Source organism: Lissotriton vulgaris, chromosome 12, assembly GCF_964263255.1.
Source record: "Lissotriton vulgaris chromosome 12, aLisVul1.2, whole genome shotgun sequence".
Lineage (NCBI taxonomy): Eukaryota > Metazoa > Chordata > Amphibia > Caudata > Salamandridae > Lissotriton > Lissotriton vulgaris.
In genome coordinates, this window is record NC_141700.1 from 751,352,866 (window position 1) to 751,367,728 (window position 14,863).

At 42.3% G+C, this 14,863-nt stretch overlaps 1 pseudogene; it reads right to left on the reverse strand.

Annotated features, from left to right (window-relative positions):
* Positions 1-12,358: 12,358 nt before the first annotated feature.
* LOC147678581 (uncharacterized) lies at positions 12,359-13,776 on the reverse strand (annotated as a pseudogene).
* Positions 13,777-14,863: the final 1,087 nt, after the last annotated feature.

Genomic DNA, 14,863 nt, shown 5'->3' on the forward strand with positions numbered 1-14,863 from the left:
TGCTCAGAGAGAATATTTCCAAAAATTGTTCTTTCAAAAAGGTTGCTAGCGATGGGCGCCAAAGAAGAAACGAAGTTGCACTTAGCTTTTTAAATCTCCTTGTAGCATTGTCCAGATTCAGTGTTCCAAAAGATGTTCTCCAAACTGGATGCCTAGGAAGAATACTGGAGCTCTTCTGAAGATGCGCGATGTTTCCTCTTGCAAGGCTGGAAGGCTAAGCGTCTTCCAGAAGCTCGGGTGTGGTTTTTATAGTGGAACCACACCCAAACGTCGAGACGCATGCGTGCCTTCAGACGCTGTATTTCCCTCTTAGCGCGCAGAGAGAAATGTCAACAAACGCGTCTTTTGGTTTCTGACAGGAGCGGAGTACACGCGTTTATTTGAAAAGCAAACTAACGCGTATTTCCGCTTGTCTGCAAGAACGTGGCAGAAACAAACATTACTTTCAATTCAAGCTTCGATATTGCATACTGTCTCGAGTTAACATTTACCCAAACGGATTTAACCCCTGCTTCCACCGCCAAGAGTCACAAAAAGGAAGTCAGTGTTAAAACAGAATTAAAGTACACACAATCATGTATTACAAAGATCATTTATACTAACACCTTATCACGGAGTGCAGGATGCACGGGACAGGGGTGGGTTTCCTAATTGGGATATAAATTCCTTTATTTAAACGTGCATGTTGCAGGCTTGCTACTCCTATGGGGATCGCGGCTTGTTATCATGACACCAGTAACTTGAAAAATGGAGTAGACCAAACTGTAATGTACTTGACCCGTAAACTGGTCTCAATACAATTTATCACAGAGTTTACTTTAGGAAATCCTCTAACTTCAGTCACAGAAAGAAAACTAAAAGGAAGGAAGACAAACAAACTTTTGACCTCTGTCTCTGAAAGCCAAATGTGACAAGATAAGTTTTAAAGGCATATTTATCACTTATTCACTTTGTGAGCAATAAAAATGCTTTTAAATCTTATCTTGTCATGTTTACTCTGTTTCAGAGCACACAGAAGAATACAAAGTTCCCCGGGGAGAGTACTACAGTGTGGAGAAGAGTGGATGTAAAGAGTCAAGGAACTGGAAGGGTTCCCTTGTTGGAACTAGAGAGCCTCACACACCCAGAGCGTTAGGTGTGAAACACACCCTGACTGAAGGATGTCCAGTATCATCATCGGCTCACTGCTCCTCGTCAGACCGGCACTGCAATGTCTGACGGAGTGCCCAAAGGCACTCTTTTGGTGGAGTTCTTTTGTTCCTTGCCGATGGCGAGTGTGAGTGAGGACGAAAGATAGTGTAGTCGGTGCAAAGTGAGTAAATATTAAAAAGGGTAGTCAGTCCACAATGGGTTTTATTGACGTGGCTGATTCCCTAATTAAAAGGGGTGGGAGGGGAGCTAGAAGCTTTGGAGGTATACAGAAAACTAACTCAACACCCTGGTGTGGTCAACATTTTTCTCGCCAACCGGCGATTCGTCAGGACCTAAACAAAGTACTACACAAGAAGACAAATTATTAAATGCTCATTCATGTAGTAAAAAGCAAATACAACCTCTCTGGGTCGGGTACAAGGAGGGCCACGGGGTCCTGCTCTAATTAGGGGACCTAGAGGTAGGGGGAAAAATGATTAAAAGAGAGCGAGTCAAGTCAGATCTTAATTATGTGACTGTATAATCAGAAGATGTAGAGTGACTTCAGTGAATGCTCTCCACACTGTGAGGAGTGAGGGGGGCGTGTAGGGAAACCGAACATACCGGACACTGGGTGGAATTTCCCTTCATAATCGGTCTAGTGATGGCACGATTATTATCTCTCATTGGAGGAACCAGAGTGCAAATAAAACACTAATCTGAGGTGTATAGCCGAATCTTTCAAAGTGACACCCATTTCTAGGAGAATAGCAGGAAGGTTCTTACCCTAAGGGAGAGTAACACGGGCCTCACAGCATGCTCCCATGAGGCCAGCGCTTTCTGGTGGATGAACCTGTAGGGTATGTAAGGGAGGGATTGATTTGTGTGTTACACATCAGGGGGGGGTTATGTTAGTGCCTGATGGTGGAGGCTAGTTTAACAAGTGACCTCCAGGGTTAAGACAGTAGCCCCTGTAATAAATCATGAAGTTGGAGGAGGGACGACCACGCTGTCCCCAGTATGTGCATGAAGGTCAGGGGGGCCCCTAGAACTGAGCCCAGTATGTAAGGTCGGCACCCATGCGACACTCCATGCTTACAAGCCTAGAGCATTGTTGAGGCCGGCGCCGTGATACTGCGGGTCACCGCGCTGATCACAGCCTTCAAAATGTGGGTTAAATAGAATAAGTTTAGTCGGGGCAGCGGGGCACTCCCCACACTCCGCTAGACTACTGGCTGCACTATAAAGAGGTAGCGTGGGTCAATGGTGGGACTGGGAGCAGTCTTCGTTGCCGCCAGTACCATAGGGCTGCAAGGATAGTAAAGGGCATCAGGTAGATATGGCACTTTAACGAGTGGGCGCGGGTCCAATTCGGGGCTGGGAGCAGTTCCCGTCACTGTCAGTAGAACTTGGCTGCAAACATTGAGACGAGCCTCAGGGGGTCAGGGGATGGAGACAAGGCTTACCTTAGTACAGGCGCTGTTTCAGAGCCACAGGTCAACAGTCAGTTTGACCTCTTACATTTACTTTTCTCCTGCCTGAGGTTAAGGAAGAAGCTGATCATATGGAGGTCGGGAGTTTATTTCATATTTTTATGGTACCCAGATAGAAACTTCTTCCACCCCAGTTCATTCTTTTAAATGTAAACACCACCAATGTTTTGGAATTCGATTATCCAAGTGCTCTGCACGGTGTGTACTATCTGAAGTGCTGGCCTAATTCTTGTGGTCCTTGTTTGTGTAGTGCTTTTTACGCAATGCACAATGCTTTTTAAAAAAAAATTCTCCTTCACTGGTAACAGTGTAGTTGTTTGATGGTATTCCTGTCAGATATGTACTTTGGTGTATGAGCGAGAACTCTCGCTGCTGCATTTTGCAGCACCTGAAGGTTTCTAAAAGGCTGGGCCTGTAGATTACAGTATTCTAATCTGGCCAATATCAAAGCCGATATGACCAGTTGTTGAAATCTTACTGAGATCAACGGCAGGATCTTTCTAATTTTCCTCAGCATAAAAATGTGGAAGATGTAAGGGCATTAACTTGCCCGCAAAAGTGAGTTTATTATCTATATTTATCACAAGATTTGTGGCCATTACTACCGGTACTGGCAGCTCACCAAGATTTGTTGGCCATCAGTGTAGGGACCATAAAAAGGGATAGTTTCCAAAGAGGACCACCTCCATTTTGCTAGAGTTAAGCTTCAGACTATAAGCGCTAATCAATGAGCCTACCACTAGCATGGAGTCATGAAACTGCTTGCTAACAGAATGTGTCTGATTCCTAACTGATACATCTATCTGTGTAGCATCAGCATACAACTTTCAGTCAAATCCAAAAGCTTTTATTATAGAGACCAGAAGCGCAATATACTTATTAAAGAGTCTGACTACTTGATGAGCTCTGTGGCACTCCACAAGAGAGCTGAAGAAGATCAAATTTAAACTGGCCCATAGCCACAAATTGCATCATATCTTCGAAGAATAATTTTAGCCGGTGAAGAGCTGCTCCCTACACCCCAATTCCTGCTAATCTGGCCAACAGAATGGTATGGTGGACAGTATTGAAGGCAGCTGAAAGATCTAATAAAATCAGTGTGGCCTTCCCTCAGTTGCCTAAAGCTATCCTTATTTCTTTAACTCTGTACTATGACCGGTTCTAAACATATGTTGAGTATCTTCCAAGCAAATATATGCACTAATGTACTCCACCAACTGTTTATTTGTAATATGGGGCAATAATTATTGGCTTCCCCTGGGTCTAAATTGATATTTATTTTTTTAAATGGGCGACCGAGTTTTCCATATTTTAGGAAAACTCTTCTCCTAAAAAATGATTAAACATATTTGGTAAGTTTCTGCCAATAAATCCTAGGCCATTTTTACCACCACCACTGGGCACGGATCAATTGGTGATCCTGATTTAGTATGTGCCATTAGTTATACCACTGATGCCTTTTCCAGGCCTGCAAATGTAGCAAAACAAGGTTATCCAGTGGCTCTATCTACTACTCTCTTACTCTTGTACAATTAAGGACAAATCCTTTATGATATACTACCTACTTTGTTGTAGATTTCCACCTTGTGCATAAAATGCTTAGCACTCTGAACACACAGCAATTAGGTTGGTGGTGTTTCTGGAATGGATGGCGAAGAAAGCGACCTCACAGTTTTAAAGAGCTCCTTAGTTATTTTTGCACCCTTTAATTTTTTTGTCTTAATGCAAGGTTTTTTCCCTCCTTATCATTTCCTTATACTTGCTTAATAATTTCTTATATTTTAGTGATTCTAAAGGATCCTAGGCCAATCTCCAGACACTTTCATGTGGTTTTTACAACCTAATTTACAGGTGTTCGGACTATCTGAATACCATGAGGCAGTTGGGCGGCTAGGTTTCGAAGCTACCGAGATCATGGGGACTTGAGGTGAACCGCAAAATTCCAGCCAGTGATTGTACTTACTAGCATTTTTCTTTACGTCCTCCCCATATTTTGTCTGAGAGTAAGCCAGGTTAACCTTGAAACCATGTTAATTTATCCTGCTCCATGCTCTCATAGCACTATTGCTACCAATTCTGCCAGTTCGGGGGGCAGATACTGTTAACCCTATTTTAAATAGGATGGTTGAATGGCCTGACCAGGTAAATGGCAGATTATCATGTACCTTAATATTAGGATTATTAGTAAACATCCCATCAAGTTTATGCCCAGCTTCATGGGTGGGCCCCTTAACTACTTGTGTAAGCCCAAAGCTCTCCAAACGATCCAGTAAGGAAACCGTATTGGTATCTACAGTGGCTTTTAAATATAAATTGCAATGTGAGGTTTGAGTCTGCAAAAATGATCTACGAAGAGATTACGGGCATTATTACTGAAAACACCTCTCATCCCGAGCAGTCTGTTAAAAAACAAAATGCCTTTAAACTGATGTTAGGCCTTCAATTAAATGCTAAAAGAAAGTGCTTCACAAAACGGTAAGGAAGAATAGGAGAAGATACCGGCCAATGACTCTCAGTAAATAATAGCCAGACCCCTTACCTATCCTTACTATCTAATGTAGAAATCCCATACCCTCGTGGAGTAGCCTCTACTAAACTGGGACCAGAGGCCCCATCAGTCCAGGCCTCTTATGAAAATTGCATCACTACCTTGACTAAAGATCTGGCGTTATATGAAGCACAGTTTATGGTTTTCAGGACAAGGCTTATTCCTGCCTATGTTACCTTTCCTACCTCCCGGCTGTCTAACACCTTGACCAATAAAAGCTGGAAATATAGAATTACAAACAGGACATAGCCGGTCCCATGCTTGCCCCTCCCTCTCCGTATGAAGGCAAACAATACAAACCTTGCCCCTTGGATTTAACCTCCATAGTTCCTTCCTTAAGTAGATGATCAGTGATGTAAAATGAGCAGAGTGGCTGGCGCTGAGCGAAGCTGAGCACGTACGGACGCAAATGGCCTTGCCTTTGGCGCGCTACCAGCACAAATGCGCTGAGGCTGCTACTAAATATTCTCCCATGTGGAGTGGGTGTGTCCTCGTACCGCCCTAATTAGGATCAGCTGGTCTGGTCTTTAAAAATTCCTCCTATGCCCAAAGCTGACGCGCCGAGTTTAAAATGTGAAAAAGTATAAATATACAGTAAATCTATAAAATAAACAGATCCTCTACCGGTACTGAACACCGGTCATAGGTGGTGCACACATCGTGGAAGCCAGGTACCTCCAGAATGCACTCCGTTTTATATAGTTCTTTAACTGGATGCGGTGAGGTGTCCGAGTGTCATCTTTATGCAGAGTAAAGATTTAAAGCTGAGAGGCCTTTGTTTTGGTGGACCATGTTTTTGGATGGGTTATGTTAAACAGGTCAACATGCTGGTCTTCCCCAAAACTTTTTGCCAGATTCCCTCCAGTTTTTGCTGAACCTAGTTTTTGTTAGCCTAGGACTCTGTGCAGTTTACTATTGCTAACCAGTGCTAAAGTGCTTCTGGTCACTCCCCATTACATTGTTAAATGGGTTTCCACCTGATTGGCTTATTTATTTACTTATATGTCCCTTGTAGAGTGGTATACCCTATACCCAGGGCTTGTAAATTTAATGCTACTAATAAACATTCAGCACATATTGTGCCACCCACTTAAGTAGCCCCCTTAAACAATGTCCCATGCACCCAATTGCAGCCTTAATTCAGTTTTAAATTACCCATCAACTTTCTAATATAACCTCCTTGCCAAGCCTTAAACTCCCCTTCTATAGCATATACATCAACTTTAAGGTAGGCACTAGGTAGCCCATAGGGCAGGGACATTCTAATTTAAAGGTGGGACATGCACTTTTACGTTATTCACGTAGTAAAAAGCTCCTACCTAATTTATTTACTTCTTTGAGGGCTATCTGTCCCATAGAAGAACATTGGGAGGCATTAATATATTAAGTACTAACTTTTGATTGGCGGCAGATAACGTTTCATTTTTAGTATCTATGAAATTGCAATTACAAATCCTCTTTAATGGTAGACAAGGATTTTAAATTACAAGTTTAGAAAGTTGGCATTTTTCTGCCCATAGCCATTTGATTCCCCCAGTCTCCTTTGACCCACATGACTGGGTGTAACTGACTCTGTGAATTCCTCCAAGGTAGTCACACTATAGAGGGATTCAGTGTGCATAAATGGGACAACTGCTGGCAGGATTGGGAGGTGAAGCTGTGCACAGCCCCACTTGCAGCTGAATAGGCTGTGCTCCGCCTTCACATAAAGGGCTTGTCACCTTCACATTGTATCTGCAGCCAGCTTGGAGCCAGGGCAGGGGAGTAGGGGAAAATCCAAGCGCTTCAGAGAGAAACTTCCCCCAACTTAAAAGAAGTTGCCAGGTATAAATATAAGGAAAAACAAAACTGGGTGTGGGCTTCCCACAGTAAGGCTAAGCCTCTCAATCACAAAACAACAGAAAAAATGCCAGTACCGTGACCTCTACTAGACAGAATTGAATTGTATTACACATAGAATTAAACTGAATGCAAATTCGAACAATTTATCAGAATAAATCACTGTTTATTTATCATATATTTTTTTGTTAGAGTTTTTGTTGGTTATTATTCACCAAAGATACACAGAAACAATTAAAGAACAAACAATACATAAAACTATTTTCATAAAAATGACATAAGCCTAAATATGTGCATAAATAACAAAAATCTATCATACGTGGTTGATCAACATCAGCACTCCAATCTCACACTCAAACACAACCCATACATACAAGTCAATATTTACAATTTGAATGTCACACAAAAGAAAATTTTGAAGTACACCAAAGAAACTTGTTTAGTTTGCTCAAAAAATATTGGACAGTATCAAAAAAACAATTTAGTGAATTGAGATCTTATGGTGTAAACACACGGTCTACGCGTTTCGAACCCCTAACTGGTTGGGGGGGTTCTCATCAGGACCTCATAACTTCACAAAGGAGTGTGCACTGATTACTCAAAAACCGGACGTTGACAATTTACTGCTGCATTGAAGTCTGTAAATTGTTTGTAAAAACTCTGCAGGGTTATAAAATGCCAGGATTAGATCGTGGACTTGGAGATTGTTGCTGAGCTGCGAAGTAAGGTGAAAGGTCCAAGGCAGGATCGAGGACCTTTGAGGAGCTGATGCTCTCCTCTAAACGGTGTCCGGGTATGAATCGTAGTTGAACGACTCCAATGCAGCAGTAAATTGTCAAGATCAGGTTTTTGAGTAATCAGTGCACACTCCTTTGTGACGTTATGAGGTCCTGATGAGAACCCCCCAACCAGTTAGGGGTTTAAAACACGTAGACCGTGTGTTTACACCATAAGATCTCAATTCACTAAATTGTTTTTTTGATACTGTCCAATATTTTTTGAGCAAACTAAACAAGTTTCTTTGGTATACTTCAAAATGTCTCTATTGTGTGACATTCAAATTGTAAATATTGACTTGTATGTAAGGGTTGTGTGTGAGATTGGAGTGCTGATGTTGATCAACCACGTATGATAGATTTTTGGTATTTATGCACATTTTTTGGCTAATGTCATTTTTATGAAAATTGTTTGTTCTTTAATTGTTTCTGTGTATCTTTGGTGAATAATAACCAACAAAAACTCTAAAAAAAAAATATGATAAATAAACATTGATTTATTCTGATAAATTGTTCAGATTTGCACTCAGTTTAATTCTTTGTGTAATACAATTCAATTCTGTCTAGTAGAGGTCACGGTACTGGCATTTTTTCTGTTGTTTTAGGTATAAATATAAGGCCCTAAGACCCACTCCTACATTCTCTATGGACCTGTAGAAGGACTCTGAAGCCTGCCTGCTATGTTCTCCACCAGAATGCAGTGCTGCTCTTGTGATGACTGCTTTGCTGCCTGGAGTCAGCCTTGTACCCGCAGAGGCCAGCCCCGCTATTTAAGCCCTGCATATTCACCTGACACCAGGACTTCCAGAGTGACTCCAAGGGCAAACTTGTTCAGAGCCAAAAGGATATAAGGCTCCACCCTCATCTTAAACATGTACCTGGATCCAGCCTAAGTCTGGAACCCTCAAGTGGTGTCCCACCAGTCCTGGCCCACCTTGGTTGTAGTGCTAAAGGAACCTAGATAGCTAAAAATCCAAAACTTGGGACTTAAGTATGTTTTGACTAAAGATTTCTCTATGAACCAAGGGAAGACTGGGACCGACCTGCTCGTTGGTCCGCCCAAGGCATATCGCTGGTTGACCTGGCTTTGCAGCTCCTCCAGCTATGTTCTTCTCTGCAGCAATAAATTCTGTATAGCAGTCCTTCACCAAAGGTGCATCCAACTTCATACCCACGTACTGCAGATTTTAAACTTCCAAAAAAGAGACTAAGTCCAAACCTAAACATCTTCACCGCTGCTTCGTCCAGTGGCTCCCCAACAATGGCACTCCCTCCTCAGATACCGCATGCAGCTCTGCCCTGCTGAAACTTACCTTCTCAGGATATTTTTCTTAAATTATCCTCAGTCCAAAGGCAAGCACTGACCGTGCCCAATACATTTCTTATATCAGCCCATGTTCCATTGTGGTCAGCTAGATTTTTGTACTTTAACCCGAACTTACGCGACTAGATGTCCGTTGTTCGTGCTTTGATCTAGTTTTTACAAAACATTTTAAAAATGTTTAACTTTGGTTCTCCTGATAGGATTTTTGTTGTTTTAGTGTCAAATAATTAAAATGTACTCTTATTTTTCTGAATTGGCGTGGGATTATTCTTCTGTTGTGTTTTCACTGTACTTCTGCTTCTGTGCTGCATAAATATTTTACACATTGCCTTTAAGTTAAACCTGACTGCTTTTTCTGCTGAGCTGCGCTAGGTTAAGCAAAGGTTAATCTAATGACTTTCTGTGGTTCACCCTGTCAGGGTTTGTGGCTGTTGCTTGACCAGGGCTCACACCCCAGTTAACCAACAACCCAAATACTCACAGGTTATATTTACTTAAAGAGAGATTTGCCTAGTAACCTTAAAACGGTAATTGATTGTGTGCACTTCCCTTTCTGCAGAAATGATATGTTTATAGATAGCCTTCAATCCTTCACTACAGAAATACTTGCTTATTTTGTTTTTGCTCTTGTTGATGATTAGTTTTTTCATGAATGGCTGCAGAAAAACACAATAGACCAGAGTTAACAATGCATAACCATAAGTTTATTATGGGCGTTTTCAGTACTCTTTATAGCGCAGTATTTCTAAAAGAATCCGTTTTTTTTGTGTGCTTTTTTAAATATGCTGTCCATATAATGCTGGTGCTTCCCCCCCAATTTCATAGATTGGTCCAGCTCTACTGACCACAGCCCTGTGTCAATCTTGAAAACTGAGGCTTCCTCTGGGGAACTTGAACTTATGAATTGCAGCTGGAAAACCCTGTCCGTCTTAGAACCATTCTAAGGCAGATGCTGAGAACTCAAATGAAGATGACAACTTAATACACATGGTAGAGCTACTTCATGAGCTGACCACACGAGACCAGATTTACCTGCACAAACGTTTTAGTCCTGGTATTTTGAATGGAGGAGCTATCGTTTGACCTTCTACTAAGAAAAACCTCCTTAAACTGGCCCCTGAAATGAGGCACAGCTGCGTAGTGAAGAACTTGCCCCAACCCCTCTGAGTTGGTAAGTCTCAGTGAGCTGAAAAGTCACATCTAACAGTTGTAATGTTCTGTGTGTTATGAGTATAGAACTTGGGAAGGCTGGCCCAGCTCTCTGCAGTTCTTGAAGTGGGTTAGTTGAGTAGTGTAAAAGGGGTAACAATTAGGAATTAGAATCATAGAATAATTTATTGCTCAGTTAATTAAAACCATTGCAATCAGCATATTTACATGTGAATGAACTTAAAGTAAAAACTTTTGTCTAGTAAAATATGACTATCAAACATTTCAGTTAGATTAATTTTAAAAATGTTCTAAGAGCTTACTTGAGCAAAAAAAAAAATATATATATGTTGGAAAACGATTAGGCTTTCGGTTATCTAAATACTAAGTCATTTTGTGAGCTGGAAGAGAATAAAGAATAAAGAATAAAAGGCAAGCTCGCAGACTCCCTGCAGCCTTTACAGATTCTTTGGGGTTCGTAATCCATCCGTGGTAATTGTGGCTTGAGTTTGTGGTAGCGGCTTGATGGGACGGTAGTCGGAGTTAGATGTTGTGTGGATTAGTGTCTTCCGGGCTCTCCCTTCTGTCATTCTGCTTCTTACCAGCTTTTTCCAGGAATTTTACCAGATGACTTGCTAATTGGATGTTTTTTCCATCAAAGCATGCTTTGACTGCCTGCCGGCATGTCCTTATTCCCAGTTTCTTTAGGGTTGGCTTTAGATGTTGTCGGCGCTCTTTGTCCAGACCTTTACAGATGCATATTAAGTGAAGGATATCCTCTTTTGTGTCCCCACATAATCGGCAACTTGGTGGCATTTGTGGCCGTTTCCACGGGGGAAGATGGATTTGAGATGGGAGGATGCCCAGCCTTAGTTGTATGAATTTCTCCTTTGTAGACCGTGTGAAACCGGCTCCTAAGTAGCTTTGGCATGAGCTGCTGGTGTAGTTTTGGATGACGATCCAGCCGTGTGCCCTTTTCGTTAGTGCAGCTTTGTCCTCTATTAGAGACTTGGTCCTTACAGATTTATTTGCTAGTTGTTTGAACAAATTATGAGAGATGTTGCTCTTCCAGGCTTCTTGTAGCTCCAAAATTTCTATGGAGTGCTTTAGGTAATTTGCGGCAGCGCTCGTGTTTCTCCCTGATAGCTCGTTCCAGAGGTGATAATCCATGGTTGAGGCATCGGCTCCTCGTATTTTGTGCCAACTTTTGGCATAGACCCCCATTCTTTCTGTTACTTGGTTTCTCAGGCCAAATTCGAGTCTTATCTGTGCTTGTGAAGTGTATTTGGGCAGATTGAATAACATTCGCATTGCCCTGGCTGTTGTTTTGTTCAGTATCTGTGCGTCCCTTCCTCGGAGACATTCACTTCCATAGGTAATAGCCGGTGTTAGTTTTGCTTGGATTATTTGTAGGAGTGGAGTGAAGCTGCGGCCAGATACTTTCTTTTTAAGGTTTCTCAGTGCAGCTGATATTGTGGTACCTCTCCTTGATATTGCTTCCTTCTGAGGGAGGAATGTCCCTTTACTGTCAACAATTACACCCAGGTATTTGTACTCGTCCACGGTTTCCACTGTTAGGCCTCCCATTTGCCAGAGAAATTTAGATGTGGCCGGCTTCCCATTTACTCTCATGGCTTTTGTTTTGGAGAGGTTTATGCTGAGGCCGTTCGTGGCTGCGTGGGTGTATGTTGTGTTGATTAGGTGTTGTAGCCCTATCGGCGTCCGGCTAATGAGCACGATATCATCGGCGTACATCAAGTTTGAGACTGTAAGTCCTCCTAGTTTTGGGGCGTGAGGATTGCATTCGTCTAGCATTGGAGAAAGATCCGACATAAAAATATTGAAGAGGGTCGGGGCTAGAACGCACCCTTGTTTGAGGCCCTTGGTCGTCTGTACTTTTCTTGACAGGCAGTCTCCTGAGCCTAGCTTGATTTGTACCCATGTGTCCGTGTGTAATAGCACCAGTTGTGATAGTAAAGTTGTCGGCATTTTCCTGTTGGCAAGCTTCTCCCATAGTAAATTTCTGCTGATGTTATCGAAAGCGGAGGTGAAGTCGATGAAGCATATATAGAGGGGTGAACTGGCGAGTTTGGCGGATTCAATTAGCAGAGTTAGGGCCATAATGTTTGTCATTGTTCCTAGTTTTTTTCCGAAAGCCTGTTTGGGTGATGGGGATTACTGCATTTTCATTTACCCATTCTGTGAGCTCCTCTAGTAATAGGCCAGCATAGTATTTGGCCTCATTGTCAATTAGAGCAACGAGTCTGTAATTTTTTGGATCATTTTTGCTGCCTTTCTTATGAATGGGAGCTATTATTGAGCCTTTCCATGAGTCGGGAATCGTTCCCGTTTCAGAAATCTGTTTGAATAGTGGCAGTAGGGCTGCTGCCCAATATTCCGGTTTTCGTTTGTACAAAATGGGAGGAATTCCGTTGGGGCCTGGCGCCCCCTCTGTCTTCCCTTTTGCTATCCTGCTTATGATTTGTTTTTCTGAGAAGCACTTTAAAGTTGACTCTGTTTGTTGTATGCAGTCTGAGTTTTTTCTATTGAGTTCTAATGTCTTCTTGGCGGAGTTATTTGTTGTTGTATTGAAATGGAGCCATAGAAATTCAGACCAGGCTTCTTCGGTGATGTGTGAGTTTATGCTGGGTTTTCTGGTATCCTGGAGGTCTTTCACTGTCTTCCAGAATCTTCCACTGGTGTTTATTCCTTTTGCATCATGGAGCAGCTTTGCCCATAGGTCATCCTCTGCCTCCCTTTTCAGGTTCCAGATTAATTTCTTCTTGATGGATTTTTGTTTTTGCAGTTCCTTTTGGACTTCTTTGTTCGGGCCTTCTCGGTGTAGTTGCCTCAATAGTTTGTTGATGTTTTTCTTGTGAATCTTTAAATTGGTGTTCCGTTTTATTTCCTTGTCTTCCTCTTCCTTGGAGCTTGGTTGGTTTTGATTTTCCAAGTTTTTAAAGGCTGTTTTTGAGCTTGTTTGGGCAGTTCCAAGGCTGCTGGTGAATGATTCCCATCGGCTTAGATTATCTGTCCGGGACTCTTTGCTTTTTTCCCACAGTTTTTTCGCTTCTTTTTCGAAGCCTTCTAAGTTGTGCGTTTTGCATTTTATCATTTTATCCTTTTTTGTATAACCATGTATGATAATCCCACATTGGCTACTGGTAAGATGGCCGCGGCCCCATAGGTGTCAAGAGTGATCTCTTGCGGTAGGTGGTCGCTGGCTGCGGTTGTTCCTATTCGAAAATCCCGAATTTTGCCAAACAGTTGTAGAGATGAGAATGTGAGGTCTATTGTGGAGCTTGCCATTGTGTTGTGAAAAGTGGCTGCCGATGGGATGTCGTTTATGAAGCGGCCGTTTAGAGCTACACGGTTAAGATGTTCCAAATCTTTCAGGCTTTCTCTTGACAATCTGCTTTGTTTTCCCCATTTGCTGGCCACCTGTTGGGGGATTCCCCATATGTTAAAATGTTCTTCTAGGAATGAGTCCCTTAGCTGGGGCCCGCCTAGGTACATATTAAAGTCCCCTGTTACTAAGATGTTGGTTGTTGACTCCTCTGACAGTATCTTTGTTACTTCTGCAATTAGTAGTTTAATCCCGGCTTTTTTTTCCCGGGGGTGAACATATACGTTTAGCAGTATTAGCTTTTGATTTTGGTCTTTTCCCCCTAGTTCCAGCACTATTGTTTTTATGCTGTTGTTCCCTGACTGTGTGGCGTCTTTACTTTTTATTTCATTTATGCTCTTTATAGAGGTGTAAGTTGTTTGGCCACCTTTTGAATGGCCATATTTAGCATTTCTTGAAGCTGGTGTGTGGTATGCTTTAAAGCCCTGTATTTGGTACGGCTCATCCGACCAGGTCTCTTGAAGGGCAATTATATCAAAATTCTGGAGGTATAGTAGAAGCTGCGCGTCGTCTGCTTTATTTCCTAGGCCATTTATGTTCCAGGAACAAATTCTTAATTGATGGTTTTTTGGATTGTTTTGTGGCGAGCTTTGTCATTTCTTCTCAGGCCTTGTATTGATGGTCCTTGCTACCCAGTACCAGTCCTCGTCTCGGGTTGGTCCTTGGGCTTTCCTTGCGCTCGGTGGGTATGTGTCTGCCTTGGAGACTGAAATGCTTCTGGCTCCTTTCAGGACGCTTGTGCTTTTCTCTGAGTTTTGTTTGTTTTCGAGGCAGTCGAGTCTCTCTTTTTGTGCTTGGCTTAGTGGTTCTGGGTATCCTGTTTTTTCCTGTATTTTTAGGCGAATCCCCCATGTTTTAAAACGTTGTTCAGACTCCATGATTCTTTCAGTTATTTCCAGCGTAGCCCATGTGGTTTTGGTTACCTCTTGTTCGGACAGGTGACTGTGGTGTTCAAACTCCACAGATTCAAGGTTGTTTGTTTTTATGTCCTTCAAGTTGCTAATGGTGGACAGTAAGTGTAGTATGTTACCTCGGTTGAGTATATCCCCTCTGCCTCTTGACCTGTACTCCGGGATAAATAGAATTATGCCTTTTTCTACTTCCTTCTGCTTGTGGCCCCGTTGCGTATGTTCTTCAATGTCTGGGTTTATCAGGGTCTGGTCGGCCCTTTGTGAAAGTGGTTGCTTTTCGTCACAA